The sequence below is a fragment of the Aythya ferina genome (genome assembly GCF_964211825.1).
Source record: "Aythya ferina genome assembly, chromosome: 4".
In the NCBI taxonomy this organism is placed as follows: domain Eukaryota; kingdom Metazoa; phylum Chordata; class Aves; order Anseriformes; family Anatidae; genus Aythya; species Aythya ferina.
This window is the reverse complement of record NC_140300.1, coordinates 77,252,331-77,267,312: the sequence shown is the minus strand read 5'-3', so window position 1 is coordinate 77,267,312 and position 14,982 is coordinate 77,252,331.

Genomic DNA, 14,982 nt, shown 5'->3' with positions numbered 1-14,982 from the left:
ACGGGCTACAGGTCTGGCCCGGAATCTGCTCCGGCAGGGGTCTTCCACAGGCGGCAGCCTCTGTCGGTGCAGGGCCACCTGCTCCACCGTGGTCTCCTCCACGGGCTGCAGCGTGGAACCCTGCTCCACCGTGGTACTCCATGGGCTGCATGGGGACATCCTGCTTCACCATGGTCCTCACCACAGGCCGCAGGGGACTTCTGCTCCGGCGCCTGGAGCACCTCTCCCCCTCCCTCTACACTGACCTTGGCACCTGCAAGGCTGTTTTCTCACTCCCTTGACTCTCCCAGCTGCTGTCTGAGGCAGCGTTTTTTCCCTGTCTTAAATAGGCTGTCACAGAGGCACAAAACAACATCACTTATTGGCTCAGATCTGGAAAACAATGGGGCCCTTCCCAAACATGGGGCAGCTTCTAGATCTTTCTCACAGAAACCACCCCTATGGCTCCCTGCTACCAAAACCTTGCCACGTAAACCCACTACACATGGTAACCATGGGGTTGTGTTGCCATGGTAACTATGGGGTTGGGTTGCCATGGAAACTATGGGGTTTATTTGCCATGGTAACCATGGTGTTGAGTTCCCGTGGTAAACATGCGGTTGTGTTGCCGTGGTAACCATGGGGTTGGGTTTCCAGGGCAACCATGGGGATGTGTTGCCATGGTAACCATGGGGTTGGTTTGCCATGGCAACCATGGCGTTTTCTTGCCAGGTAAATATGGTTTTGAGTTGCCATGGCAACCTTGGGGTTTTGTTGCCATGGTAACCATGGGGTTGGGCTGCCATGGCAACCATGGTGTTTTGTTGCCATGGAAACATGAGGTTGTGTTGCCATGGTGACCATGGTTTTTTTTTGGCATGGTAACCATGGGTTTGTGTTGCCATGGCAACCATGGGGTTTTGTTACAATGGCAACCATGGGGTTTTGTTACAATGGCAACCATGGGTTTGTATTGCCGTGGCAACCGTGAGATAGTATTGCCATGGTAACCATGGGGTTGTGTTGCCATGGCAACAATGGGGTTCTGTTGCCACGGTAAACATGGGGTTGTGTTGCCATGGTAACAATGGGGTTCTGTTGCCATGGTAACCATGGGGTTGTTTTGCCATGGTAACAATGTGGTTGTGTTCCCATGGTAACCATGGGGTTGCGTTGCCATGGCAACCAGGCGTGTTGGTGCCATGGCATCTATAGGGTTTAGTTGCCATGGGAACGATGGTGTTCTGTTGCCATGGTAACCATGGGGATGGGTTGCCAGGGTAACAATGGGGTTGGGTTGCAATGGTAACCAGGCGGTTCTGTTGGAATGGCAACCATGGGGTTGTGTTGCCATGGTAACCATGGGGTTCACCACCCCTGTATCATCCTGGATCACTATGCCTTCCTCCTTCACCACCCTCTTACCCTCCGAGCCTGCTACAATAGCTCTCCAAGATATTGAATATCCTTGGGATACTCAGACCAGCATAGTCTTGTTGTTCTGCCTCCTCAATGCACTTCAGGTTCTGCTTAAAGTTAAACAACTACTTAGGAAGCTCATCCGGAGATCTGCCCGGAGGCAGTATAGTTGTGGGTGGCAGGGAGTATGGGAGGATATGGGCAGGCATCTAGAGCAGTTGGCACCCCCAGTGTTTTGGAAATTCAACCCCGAAACAACTGCAAAATCCTCAAAAACTGGCAGAATGCTTGAGAAAAACGTGTCATGATTCTGGCAGTTCCAAAGTAACACAAATCATTATAACATGCTGGGGCCTGGCTCATGCCTATCGAGCTGCCATTGATACTGCTATCAACTTAGTGACAGACCCTGCAGCCACTCCAAGCCCTGTGACAGATCCAACGGCCACTGTGACCCCTATGGTGGACTCTGCAGCCACTCCTTTCCCAGCTCCTGCAGCCACCCCAGTCCCAGCTCCTGCAGCCGCTTCAGTCCCAGCTCCTGCAGCCGCTCCAGTTCCAGCTCCTGCAGCCGCTCCAGTTCCAGCTCCTGCAATCGCTCCAGTTCCAGCTCCTGCTGCTACTCCAGTCCCAGCTCCTGCAACTGCTCCAACTTCAGTTCCTGCAGCCACTCCAGCTCCGGTTCCTGCAGCTGCTCCAGCTCCTGCAGCCACTCCAGCTCCTGTGGCTGGGTCAGAGAAAAGAGCTGTAGCAGTGCAAGTTGACCCTGCAGAGGGTATTCCAACCCCTGTGGCAGACCCTGTAACGGGGTCAGAGAAACGAGCTGTAGCAGTGCAAGTTGACCCTGCAGAGGGTATTCCAACCTCTGTGGCAGACCCTGTAACAAGGTCAGAGAAACGAGCTGTAGCAGTGCAAGTCGACCATGCAGAGGGTATTCCAACCTCTGTGGCAGACCCTGTAACAAGGTCAGAGAAACGAACAGTAGCAGTGCAAGTTGACCCTGCAGAGAGTATTCCAACCTCTGTGGCAGACCCTGTAACAAGGTCAGAGAAACGAGCAGTAGCAGTGCAAGCTGCCCCTGTAGAGAAGGTGAAAAAATGGTATAGAGATTCAGGTCGTTTAGAACACAGAGAGTCTTCTGCCAAATCTAGGTATAGAGACGACGGAGACGACGACGACGCTGGGCCATCAAGGGTTCAGGAGGAGGAAGATGAGGATGCCGAAAAATCAACAGTAACTACCCGAAGCCTAAACAAGCGTGAGTTACGAGATGTGCGAAAAGATTTTGGTCGCTGTATAGGTGAGCAGCTTGTCACCTGGCTGCTCCGATGCTGGGACTCTGGAGCCAATTGTGTGGAATTAGACGGCAGGGAAGCCAAGTGACTGGGATCCCTTGCTAGAGACGCAGGCATTGACAAAGCAATTGCAGATGGAGCACAATCTCACAGCCTCTGGAGGCGTCTCCTCTCAGCTGTGAGGGAAAGGTATCCCTTCAAGGAAGAACTTTTATGTCTACCAGGCAAGTGGACCACTATGGAGAAGGGAATCCAGTACCTGAGGGAATTAGCCGTACGGGAAGTGATTTATGAGGATCCAGACCTCAGACAAACATCCAAAGATCCAGATGAAATCAGGTGTACACGACCCATGTGGCGGAAGTTTGTACGGAGTGCACCATCATCATATGCCAGCTCATTGGCAATAATGGCCTGGAAAGAGGATGAGGAACCCACAGTGGATGAAGCGGCTAAACAACTCCGGCAGTACGAAGAAAGTCTCTCTTCTTCCTTACAGGCCTGCATCTCAGCTGTGGAGAAACTTTCTGAAAAGGTTCACCAACTTGAAGAGAATCTATCATCCTCCCCACCTGAACCAACCAGTGTCCACCGACCAAAAGAGAACACTGTGGAGAAACTTTCTGAAAAGGTTCACCAACTTGAAGAGAGATTATTCTCCTCCGCACCTGTACAAAGCAGTGTTTCAGCTATCAGGGGTAGGCGTTCATCCACACAAGGAAGACGATATGGTAGGTACTCACCCCGTGCCACCCTGTGGTTTTACTTACGAGACCATGGAGAGGACATGAGAAAATGGGATGGAAAATCTACTGCGACCCTAGAGGCACGGGTACGTGAGTTGCAAAAGAAAACAATCAAGAAAAAGGGATTCTCTGAAAAGTTTGCTGCTCCAACTTCCAGCAGACAGTCCTTCAAACACAGAAATGAAGAAGATTCTGACCAGGATTAGGGGGGCCCTGCCTCCAGCCAGGGGGAGGAAAGGGACAATCGAGTTTATTGGACTGTGTGGATTCGATGGCCTGGCACGTCAGACGCACAGAAGTATAAGGCTTTAGTAGACATCAGTGCACAATGTACTATAATGCCATCGAGATATAAAGGACCAGAGCCCATCTATATTTGTGGAGTGACAGGGGGATCTCAGCAGTTGACTGTATTGGAGGCTGAAGTGAGTCTGACTGGGAATGAGTGGGAAAAGCACCGCATTGTGACTGGCCCGGATGCTCCATGTATCCTTGGCATAGACTATCTTAGAAGAGGATATTGCAAGGACCCAAAAGGGTTCCGGTGGGCTTTTGGTATAGCTGCCTTAGAGACAGAAGGCATTAAACAATTATCTACCTTGCCTGGTCTCTCAGAGGACCCCTCTGTTGTGGGGTTGCTGAGGGTCGAAGAACAGCAAGTGCCAATCGCTACCACAACTGTGCACCAGCGGCAATATCGCACTAACCGAGACTCCCTGATTCCCATCCTTAAGCTAATTCGTCAACTGGAGAGCCAAGGAGTGATCAGCAAGACTCATTCACCTTTCAATAGTCCCATATGGCCAGTGCGAAAGTCTAGTGGTGAGTGGAGACTAACAGTGGACTATCGTGGCCTGAACGAAGTGACGCCACCACTGAGTGCTGCAGTGCCGGACATGCTGGAACTTCAGTATGAACTTGAATCTAAGGCAGCCAAGTGGTACGCCACAATTGATATCGCTAATGCATTTTTCTCCATCCCTCTAGCAGCAGAGTGCAGGCCACAATTTGCCTTCACTTGGAGGGGAGTCCAATATACTTGGAATCGGCTGCCCCAGGGGTGGAAACACAGCCCTACCATTTGCCATGGGCTGATCCAGTCTGTGCTAGAGCAGGGGGAAGCTCCTGAACACCTGCAGTACATCGATGACATTATTGTGTGGGGTGACACAGCAGAGGAAGTTTTTGAGAAAGGGAAGAAAATAGTCCAAATCCTTCTGAAAGCCAGTTTTGCCATAAAACAAAATAAAGTCAAAGGACCTGCATGAGAGATCCAGTTTTTAGGAATAAAATGGCAAGATGGACGTCGTCAAATCCCAATGGATGTGATCAACAAAATAACAGCTATGTCTCCACCAACTAACAAAAAAGAAACACAGACTTTCCTAGGTGTTGTGGGGTTTTGGAGAATGCACATCCCAAATTACAGTCTGATTGTAAACCCACTCTACCAAGTAACCCGTAAGAAGAATGAGTTTGAATGGGGCCCTGAACAACGACAAGCGTTTGAACAAATCAAGCAGGAAATAGTCCATGCAGTAGCCCTTGGGCCAGTTCGATCAGGACCAGATGTAAAGAATGTGCTCTACACTGCAGCCGGGGAGAACGACCCCACCTGGAGCCTCTGGCAGAAAGAACCTGGGGAAACTCGAGGTCGGCCCCTGGGATTTTGGAGTCGGGGATACAGAGGATCTGAGGCCCGCTATACTCCAACTGAAAAGGAGATATTGGCAGCATATGAAGGAGTTCGATCTGCTTCGGAGGTGGTCGGTACTGAAGCGCAGCTCCTCCTAGCACCCCGATTGCCGGTACCAGGCTGGATGTTCAAGGGAAGGGTCTCTTCTACGCATCATGCAACTGATGCTACGTGGAGCAAGTGGGTTGCACTGATCACTCAGCGGGCTCGAATAGGAAACCCCAGTCGCCCAGGAATATTGGAAGTGACTATGGACTGGCCAGAAGGCAAATACTTTGGGATATCATCAGAGGAGGATGTGGGTCGTGCTGAAGAAGCCCCACTGTACAACCAGTTACCAGAGAATGAAAAGAAATATGCCCTGTTCACTGATGGGTCCTGTCGTATTGTGGGGAAGCATCGGAGATGGAAGGCTGCTGTATGGAGTCCTACATGACGAGTTGCAGAAGCTGCTGAGGGAGAAGGTGAATCGAGTCAGTTTGCAGAAGTGAAAGCCATTCAGCTGGCTTTAGACATTGCTGAACGAGAAAAATGGCCAGTTCTCTATCTCTACACCAATTCATGGATGGTAGCAAATGCCCGGTGGAGATAGTTACAGCAATGGAAGCAAAACGACTGGCAGCGTACGGGCAAACCCATCTGGGCTGCTGCTTTGTGGCAAGACATTGCTGCTCGGGTAGAGAACCTGACTGTGAAAGTACATCACGTAGATGCTCATGTGCCCAAGAATCGGGCTACTGAAGAACATCAAAACAACCAGCAGGTGGATCAGGCTGCTAAGATTGAAGTAGCTCAGGTGGACCTGGATTGGCAGCATAAAGGTGAATTATTTATAGCCCGATGGCCCCATGACACCGTGAGTTTCTGTTGCCATGGTAACCATATGGTTGTTGTGCCATGGCAACCATGGGGTCTTGCCATGGGGTGGTGACACCGTAGTGCCATAGGCAACAAAAGGCCATGTTACTATAGGAAGTGTAAGATTGTTGCCATGGTAACCATGGGTTTGAGTTGCCATGGGAAGCACGGGGTTTTGTTGCCATGGCAAACATTGGGTTGTGTTGCCATGGTAACCATGGGTTTTTGTTGCTATGGTAACCATGGGGTTCTTTTGCCATGGAAGCATGGCGATGTGTTGGAAAGGTAACCATGGGGATGGGTTGCCATGGACACCATGGGTTTTTGTTGCCATTGCAACCATGGGGTTGTGTTTCCATGGCAGCAGTGGGGTTCTGTTGCCATGGTAACCATGGGGTTGAGTTGCCATGGTAACCATGGGGTTGGGTTGCCATGGCAACCATGGTGTTGTGGTTGACATGGCAACCATGGGGTTTTGTTGCCATGGAAACCATGGGGTTGTGTTGCCATGGTAACCATGGGTTTGTGTTGCCGTGGTAACCATGGGGTTGTGTTTTCATGGCAACCATGGGGTTGTGTTGCCATGATAACCATGGGGTTGTGTTGCCATGATAACCATGGGGTTGTGTTGCCATGGGAACCATTGTTTTGTGTTGCCATGGCAACCATAGGGTTGTGTTTTTATGGGAAGCATGGGCATATGTTGCCATGGTAACAATGTGGGTTGGGATGCCATGGCAACCATGGGGTTGTGTTGCCATGGCAACCATGGTGTAGTGTTGCTATGATAACCATGGTGTTGTGGTTACCATGGTAACCGTGGGGTTGTGTTGCCATGGCAACTGTGGGGTTGTGTTGCCATGGTGACCATGGGATTGTGTTGCCATGGTAACCATGGGGTTTTGTTACAATGGCAACCATGGGTTTGTATTGCCGTGGCAACCGTGAGATAGTATTGCCATTGTAACCATGCGGTTGTGTTGCCATGGCAACCATGGGGTTGTGTTGCCATGGGAACCATGGGGTTGTGTTGCCATGGCAACCGTGAGGTTCTGTTGCCATGGTAACCATGTGGTTGTTGTGCCATGGCAACCATGGGGTCTTGCCATGGGGTGGTGACACCGTAGTGCCATAGGCAACAAAAGGCCATGTTACTATAGGAAGTGTAAGATTGTTGCCATGGTAACCATGGGTTTGAGTTGCCATGGGAAGCATGGGGTTTTGTTGCCATGGCAACCATTGGGTTGTGTTGCCATGGTAACCATGGGTTTTTGTTGCTATGGTAACCATGGGGTTCTTTTGCCATGGAAGCATGGCGATGTGTTGGAAAGGTAACCATGGGGATGGGTTGCCATGGACACCATGGGGTTGTGTTGCCATCGCAACCATGGGGTTGTGTTGCCAAGGTAACCATGGGGTTGTTTTGTCATGGGAATTATAAGGTTATGTTTTCATGGGAACCACGTGGTTTTTTTGCCATGGTAACCATGGTGTTGAGTTGCCGTGTTAAATATGCAGTTGGGTTGCCGTGGTAACCATGCGGTTGTGTTGCCGTGGAAACCATGCGGTTGTGTTGCCATGGTAACCATGGGGTTGGGTTTCCATGGCAACCATGGGGATGTGTTGCCATGGTAACCATGGGGTTGGTTTGCCATGGCAACCAAGGCATTTTCTTGTCAGGTAAATATGGTGTTGAGTTATCATGGCAACCACGGGGTTTTGTTGTCATGGTAACCATGGAGTTGTGTTGCCATGGGAACAATGGGGTTGGGTTGCAATGGTAACCAGGCAGTTCTGTTGGAATGGCAACCATGGGGTTGGGTTGCCATGGTAACCATGGCGTTTAGTTGCCATGGCAACTATGGGGTTCTGTTGCCATGGCAACCATGGGGTTCTGTTGCCATGGTAACCATGGGGTTGGGTTACCATGGTAACCATGCGGTTTTGTTGCCATGGTAACCATGAAGATGTGTTGCCATGGCAACCATGGGGTTGTGTTGCCATGGTAACCATGGACTTGTGTTGCCATGGTAACCATGGGGTTGGGTTACCATGGTAACCATGGGGTTGTGTTGCCATGGTAACTCTGGGGTTGGGTTGCCATGGAAACTATGGGGTTTAGTTTCCATGGCAACCATGGTGTTGTGTTTCCATGGTAATCATGGTATTGGGTTGTCGTGGTAACAATGCGGTTGTGTTGCCACGGTAACCATGGGGTTGTATTGCCATGGTAACAAAGTGGTTCTGTTCCCATGGTAACCATGGGGTTGCGTTGCCATGGCAACCAGGTGTGTTGTTGCCATGGCATCTATAGGGTTTAGTTGCCATGGGAACCATGGTGTTCTGTTGCCATGGTAACCATGGGGATGGGTTGTCATGGCAACAATGGGTTTCTGTTGCCATGGTAACCATAGGGTTGGGTTGCCATGGCAACCATGGTTTTTTTTTGCCATGGCAAACATGAGGTTGTGTTGCCATGGTAACAATGGGGTTCTGTTCCAATGGTAACCATGAGATTGTGTTGCCATGGTAACCATGGGGTTTTGTTACAATGGCAACCATGGGTTTGTATTGCCGTGGGAACCGTGAGATAGTATTGCCATGGTAACCGTGGGGTTGTGTTGCCATGGCAACAATGGGTTTGTGTTGCTATGGTAACCATTAGGTGGGTTGCCATGGCAAATATGGCGTTGTGTTGACATGGTAACGATATGGTTGTGTTGCTTTTGTAACCATGGGGTTGGGTTGCCATGGCAAACATGGGGTTTTGTTGCCATGGCAACCATGGGGTTGTGTTCCATGTTAACCATGGGTTTGTTTTCCCATGGCAACCATGGGGTTGTGTTGCCATGGTAACAATGTGGTTCTGTTCCCATGGAAACCATGGGGTTGTGTTTCCATGGCAACCATGCGTTGTGTTGCCATGGCATCTATAGGGTTTAGTTGCCATGGGAACCATGGCGTTGGGTTGCAATGGCAACCATGGGGTTGTGTTGCCATGGTAACCATGGTATTGGGTTGTCGTGGTAACAATGCGGTTGTGTTGCCATGGTAACCATGGGGTTGTGTTGCCATGGTAACAATGTGGTTCTGTTCCCATGGAAACCATGGGGTTGTGTTTCCATGGCAACCATGTGTTGTGTGTCCATGGCATCTATAGGGTTTAGTTGCCATGGGAACGATGGTGTTCTGTTTCCATGGTAACCATGGGGATGGGTTGCCATGGTAACCATGCCGTTGTGATGCCATGGTAACAATGGGGTTCTGTTGCCATGGCAACCATCTTTTTTTTTTTTGCAATTGTAACCATGCGGTTGTGTTGCCATGGCAACCATGGGGTTGTGATGCCATGGTAACCATGGGGTTCTTTTGCCAAGGTAACCATGGAGTAGTGTTGCCATGGCAACCATGGGGTTGTGTGGCCATGGGAACCATGGGGTTGTTTTGCCATGGCAAGAATGGGGTTCGGTTGCCATGGTAACCATGGCGTGGGGTTGCAATGGCAACCATGGGGTTGTGTTGCCACGGTAACCATGGTATTGGGTTGTCGTGGTAACAATGCGGTTGTGTTGCCATGGTAACCATGGGGTTGTGTTGCCATGGTAACCATGGGGTTGTTTTGCCATGGTAACAATGTGGTTATGTTCACATGGTAACCATGGGGTTGCGTTGCCATGGCAACTAGGCGTGTTGTTGCCATGGCATCTATAGGGTTTAGTTGCCATGGGAACCATGGTGTTCTGTTGCCATGGGAACAATGGGGATGGGTTGCCAGGGTAACAATGGGGTTGGGTTGCAATGGTAACCAGGCGGTTCTGTTGGAATGGAAACCATGGGGTTTTGTTGCCATGGTAACCATGGGCTTGGGTTGCTATGGTAGCCATGGCGCTTTGTTGCCATGGCAACCATAGGGTTTGTATTTCCGTGTCAACCGTGAGATAGTATTGCCATGGTAACCATGGGGTTGTGTTGCCATGGCAATAATGGGGTTGTGTTGCCATGGTAACCATGTGGTTGAGTTGCCATGGCAAATATGGCGTTGTGTTGCCATGGTAACAATGGGGTTGTGTTGCTATTGTAACCATGGGGTTGGGTTGCCATGGCAAACATGGAGTTGTGTTGCCATGGTAACAATGTGGTTCTGTTCACATGGTAACCATGGGGTTGTGTTTCCATGGCAACCATGCGTTGTGTTGCCATGGCATCTACAGGGTTTAGTTGCCATGGGAACCATGGTGTTCTGTTGCCATGGTAACCATGGGGATGGGTTGCCATGGTAACCATGCCGTTGTGATGCCATGGTAACAATGGGATTCTGTTGCCATGGCAACCATCTTATTTTTTTGCCATGGTAACCATGGGGTTGTGTTGCCATGGCAACCGTGAGGTTCTGTTGCCATGGTAACCATGTGTTTGTTGTGCCATGGCAACCATGGGGTCTTGCCATGGGGTGGTGACACCGTAGTGCCATAGGCAACAAAAGGCCATGTTACTATAGGAAGTGTAAGATTGTTGCCATGGTAACCATGGGTTTGAGTTGCCATGGGAAGCATGGGGTTTTGTTGCCATGGCAACCATTGGGTTGTGTTGCCATGGTAACCATGGGTTTTTGTTGCTATGGTAACCATGGGGTTTTTTTGCCATGGAAGCATGGCGATGTGTTGGAAAGGTAACCATGGAGATGGGTTGCTATGGCAACCACGTGGTTTTGTTGCCATGGCAAACATGGGGTTGTGTTGCCATGGGAACCATGGCATTTTCTTGCCAGGTAAATATGGTGTTGAGTTGCCATGGCAACCATGGGGTTTTGTTGTCATGATAACCATTGGGTTGTGTTGCCATGGCAACCATGGGGTTGTTTTGCCATGGTAACCATGGGGTTGTGTTGCCATGGTAACAATGGGGTTGGGTTGCTATGGTAACCAGGCGGTTCTGTTGGAATGGCAACCATGGGGTAGTGTTGCCATGGTAACCATGGGGTTGGGTTGCCATGGTAACCATGGCGTTTTGTTGCCATGACAACATGGGGTTGTGTTGCCATGGTAACCATGGGGTAGTGTTGCCATGGCAACCATGGGGTTGTGTTGCCATGGTAACCATGGGGTTGTGTTGCCATGGTAACAATGGGGTTCTGTTCCCATGGTAACCATGGGGTTGTGTTGCCATGGCAACAATGGTGTTCGGTTGCCATGGTAACCATGGGGTTGTGATGCCATGGCAACCATGTGGTTCTGTTCCCATGGTAACCATGGTGTTGTGTTGCCATGGGAACCATGCCTTTTGTTGCCATGGCATCTATAGGTTTTAGTTGCCATGGGAACCACGGTGTTCTGTTGCCATTGTAACCACGGGGATGGTTTGCCATGGTAACAATGTGGTTGGGTTGCAATGGTAACCAGGCGGTTCTTTTGGAATGGCAACCATGCGGTTGTGTTGCCTTGGTAACCATGGGCTTGGGTTGCAATGGTAACCATGGCGCTTTGTTGCCATGGCAACCTGTGGTGGTTTTACCGTGCTGGGCAGCTAAACCCCACAACCGCTCTCTCACTCCCCCTCCTTTAGATGAGGAGGGGGAGAAGTAAAGCAAAGAACAACTCACGGGTTGAGATAAGGATAATTTAATTAAAGGGAAATAATTATAATAATTAAATAAAGACTACCATGAACTAAACAATTTAACTAAGGGGAAATAAAAAGGGAAAGGGGAAAAGGGAGGGGAAAAGGAAAAATAAAAAGAAGGGAGGAAAACAAACAAACAAAATAAATGAAGGCTATATGGAAGTGCAGAGGAAAGAAATTACTCTCTACTTCCCACAAATGAGCGATGATTGACCACGTCCTTGAAGCAAGGCCTCAATGCACGCAGCCGGTGTTCGAGAGGAGGACCGAATTTTTCCCAACGAGAGCCCACCCCTCCCCTCTTCTTCCTGTTTCCACCTTTTATTGCTGAGTGTGACACCACATGGTATGGAATATCCCTTTGATTGGTTTAGGTCAGCTGCCCTAGTGATGTTTCTCTCCTCACTTTTTTGCCCACCCCCTAGGAGGGTTAGAGAAAGGCCCAATGCTGTGCCACTGCTGCTCAGCGGTAGACACAACACTGGTGTGATAACACTGCTGTTCCAGCTACAAGTACAGAGTACGGCACTGTACGGCTGCTGCCGGGAAAGTTAAATTTCCAGCCAAACCCAGTACACGAAGACGACGAAGAAAAAGACGACGACGAAGCATACACCAGTGGGAGGGTTTGGATTCCGGGAATCTAAATTCTAAAAAAAACCCCTCTCTATTCTAAAAATTCTAAAATTTTTAAATTAGTTCTAAATTTTAAAATTAGTTATAAAACTAATTGCAATAACCCTGCCTTTTCTAGAAGTAGTAATGAATATGTGTTAGCCTAGGAGCATAAAAACCAGTTGCCTGATGTAACTGGTGTGTGTCTTGGTGGAGCAGAGACTCCTGGTGCACCCAGCACTGTTTGCTTACCTCTATTCGTTTAATGAATTATAAACTTTGATTGTAATCCTCTTTGGGAGTTTTATTTTTTATAATAACAGACAACCTTGTAAAACGCAGACAACCAGAATCCTTACAGCAATTAGGTGGAAATCATGGCATAAGAAACATTACCCCCTCAAAGAGTAAAAACCTCAAATGTGACTTGTAACAGGCCAGCAGCTGTGTATTTTCTGTGAAGCACCAGATCAATTATGAACCTTGAATAGCACACTTGATGGGGAAACAGGGGAGGATCCCGGTCCTTAGCAGAAAAAAAAGTGTATATAAACTGTGTATGGAATTAGTAGGCACCCTCCTGCTTGCGGGATGCCTGCCATTGTAATATCGAATAAAAATGCTACTGTACTGAGATCCTCGACTCAGCCTATGTTATTTTCCAAAGATTGATTCACGGTTTTAAGGTTTCAGGGATAGGGCACTAGGGTTGGGTTTCAGGGTAAGGTTTTTCAGGGTTTATGTTTAGGATTTTAAGGTTTTTAGGGTTGGAGTTTTAACGGATAGCATTTTGAGGATTTGGGGGTTAGAGTTTTAAGGGTTTCAGGGTTATCGTGTTAGGGTTTTAGAATTTTTGGGGTTGCAGTGTTGATACGTTTTTTAGGGTTAGGGTCTTAGGGCTTTATTTTTGGTCAGATATTTACAGTTAGGGTTTTAAGATCTTAATTTTTCTTTTCAGGTTAGGTTCTCCAGGGCTAGGGTTCTCCAGGGCTAGAGTATCCTAATTTTGGGGGTTTGGGCTTGGCGCGGCCTAGTATCTCGGGAGAGGGCTTGGACTGGCCTACGCTTTCGGGAGAGGGTTTCACTCGTCCTAGGTTTTCGGGATAGGGTTTGGTGCGTCCTACGTTTTCAGGATAAGGTTTCGAGCAGTCCTACGTTTTCGGGATAGGGTTCGCTCGTCCTACGTTTTCAGGATAGGGTATGGCACGTTCTACGTTTTTGGGCTAGGGTTTGGACCATCCTAAGCTTTCGGGATCGGGTTTGGACCGTCCTAGGTTTTCGGGATAGGGTTTGGCGCGTCCTAGGTTTTCGGGATAGGGTTTGGCGCGTCCTAGGTTTTCGGGATAGGGTTTCGAGCAGTCCTACATTTTTGGGATAAGGTTTCAAGCAGTCCTACGTTTTCGGGATAGGGTTTGGTGCGTTCTAGGTTTTCGGGATAGGGCTTGGACAGTCCTAAGCTTTCAGGATTGCGTTTGGACTGTCCTTAGCTTTCAGGATCGGGTTTGGACCGTCCTAAGCTTTAAGGAGGTTGTAGAGGAGGAGGGCTAAAAAAATGAAGAAAAAAAGAGGAGGAGTTGGTAGAGGGGAGGCCTTAGAAAAAAAAAATAAAGGAAGGGGTGCTGCGGGAGGCGGCCAAAAAAAACAACAAAAAAAAATGCCTGGAAGAGGTGGTGGAGGAGGAGACCTAAAAACATAAAAAAAGAAAAAAGAGTTAGAGGTGGTTGAGGAGGAGGCAAAAAAAAAAAAAAAAAAAAAAAAAATCCAGAAATCCATAGACTCCAGCCTGCCTAAAGAACCCTGCAACTGACTGAAGGAAAAACAAAACACTTACTCCAAAGAGCAGCCCAGGCAGAAAGAGCTCTCTGATGGCATGCCTGGGGCTCATATACCACTTGGCCCCGCCCAGCACCCAAACCCAATCACCTGGGAAAGGGGAGGGGCAAAGCACATGAAAGTAGGAAGAGAGCAGGACCAGCTGTTTTTTGTTTTGGTTTGGTTTGGTTTATTTCTTTTTTTCTTTTTTTTCTTTTTAAATCTGCTTTACTGGAACAACATGCACAGAGCAGACAAGACACCTGGGGAGTTTCTAGAAGCAACAATCGCGATGCTTTTGCTGCAGCTTTTAATGCTGAAAGGACAATACGACCTGGCAAGTAACTGGAACTTTTTCAAATAGAATTAGCTCAAACAGGTTCATTATCACCTGCAGAAACAGAGAACCAGCATTCACTAGCATGCCAGCCCTGACACTCACCTCCTCCACAACGCTGACTACTACTGATGCAACATACCTTTGTGCAATACCTCTCTGTTCCCAGCTCCTTTACCTCAGCTGCTCACTAGCTTTACCTGAGAAATGTGCCTGGGCGGCGCCGTGCTAAAATGTGAACAGACTTACTTATTCTTTAGAGATGAAGAAGGTGACCCTGATCACTCTCTTCGCAGTACTGCACTTACGCGGTCAAGGAACTTTACCCCATTGTTTCCCCAAAACAACGTACCTGGCAACCCCTCATAATCATACTTCTGATATGTAAATTCAAGGACATAAAGACTAGAAGGCTGCAGGGTCTAAAGACTCGACAGACAGCAAAACCACAGGCAAAAGCTCCAGAAATATAACAAACTGTCCCTAAACCTGAAACAAACTACCCCTTACATGCCCACTGCTGCTATCCCAAAAAACAGTGAGTCAGCAACCTCTACTAAATATCCCTCTGTTAAATGAATTCCCAGCACTTAAAATCCAGAAATC